The sequence below is a fragment of the Etheostoma spectabile genome, chromosome 21, assembly GCF_008692095.1.
Source record: "Etheostoma spectabile isolate EspeVRDwgs_2016 chromosome 21, UIUC_Espe_1.0, whole genome shotgun sequence".
Lineage (NCBI taxonomy): Eukaryota > Metazoa > Chordata > Actinopteri > Perciformes > Percidae > Etheostoma > Etheostoma spectabile.
This window is the reverse complement of record NC_045753.1, coordinates 23367583-23369243: the sequence shown is the minus strand read 5'-3', so window position 1 is coordinate 23369243 and position 1661 is coordinate 23367583.

Here is a 1661-nt window from a genome sequence, read left to right as displayed (position 1 = left end):
TTCCGCTTTCTTTAATTCGGCATTCTTAACTCGGGTGGATTTATGAGGACGATAGTTGACCTTTGAGAAACCGCCCAGGTTCCCCACCTATTTTTCTACCACCCCACTCTAATATAGCAGGCTAGAACTGGCCCTGAAACAGACCAACAGAGGAGAAGAGGAGGTCAGCGTATTAGGTTGGTCTGAACTGAGATCAGATAAGCACCTCGTGGCTCACTCCCATGACGAGGCTTCCTTTGGCGTCCTGTCTGCGGCAACCCGGCCTCCGTGATTACAGCCCTCAGTTCTCCTCTGGTCCCTCTCTGTCCCTCTGATGCTTGTCTCAGACTTCCTCCATTCATAGTCTGCCTGTGCGTGCGTGTGTGCGTGTGTGTGTGTGTGCGGGTGTGCGCATGCATTTATGTAAACCAACAAGTAGCTTTTCCGGGGGCTGTTCTGCGAGGAAAGGTTATCAAAACACAACAGTGCACTTGGAACTGTAAACATGCTTGTGCACAGAGCCGGGGCTGAGGGCCATTTCCCTTTGCACTGTACTGTGCAGCCGTCCTCACTGCCACCCTTCTCTGTCGAATCAGAACCAGAGGAGGCCTGTAATCGCCTGTACGCAGCCAAACCACCAGCCACACGGACTCATGGGGTCTGTTGTGTTTATCTCGATTAGAGCTAATAACATCGCACAATGAGATAACTGTTGTTGTGATTTGGCGCTTTAGAAATAAAATTGACTTGAATTACACATTTTGTCATTGTGCTGCATTTTTCACAAGAGAATGACTTTTGCCAATCAAATGCCTGATTTCCCATTATTTTTGGATGACATGGACTCCAGTTTCCATGAGCTGAAAAACAACAACAATTACAACATCACATGACTAGTAAATTAACCGTTTTTTTTTTTAAATTTTCGTTTTTTATTTTACTTGGTTCAAAAGAAAAAATCAATACAAAAAATTGACAAAATCTTTGCCTTAAATATTCAGTTATCCACAAATTTGACAATCTGATTGGGATTTCTTCAAATGTAAGGCTATAGCTGTAAAGCGTCACTAAAAAATGCATTTTGTTTATTGTGACTAATTTGGATGTTTGAGCTTCGCTGTGCAGGAAGATGAAGACTGGCTTTAACATCCATCTGTTAAAGGGGAAGGTTTCTCTGAGTGTAGTACATAGGAGATGATTTAGTGACATCACAACTAGTTTAGAGCCAATCGGGGTCCAGTATGTAATTTACATGATGTGAAAACTTGACTAATCAATGAACTATTGTCCAGCAAAAAACACATCAGAAAACAAATCGTTATTCAAAATTGGTCAAAGAAGAAGCATATTAAGTGATTGTTAAAAATTGGACAACATACAGAGAATTTTATTAAAGTTCCTTAAAAAATAAGAAAAAAACCTGTCTCTGATGCAATATTCACAGGAAAGAATCTGCTTAAAATTCATCATAATCACTCCTACACAAACCTCTGGCAGTTATCATTTGGGATAGTCTCGCGTTGCCAGACCTTCCTTCACAGCGCTGCTAAGGCGGGGCGGTGCTAAACACCGGACAGAGCAACGGTGCCACTGCAAAAAAAGCCTCGGGAAGGACCTTATTTTAAAAGTTGTTTAAGTCATGCATCAGAAAACTCAGATTGGACAGATAGTCTAGCTAGCTG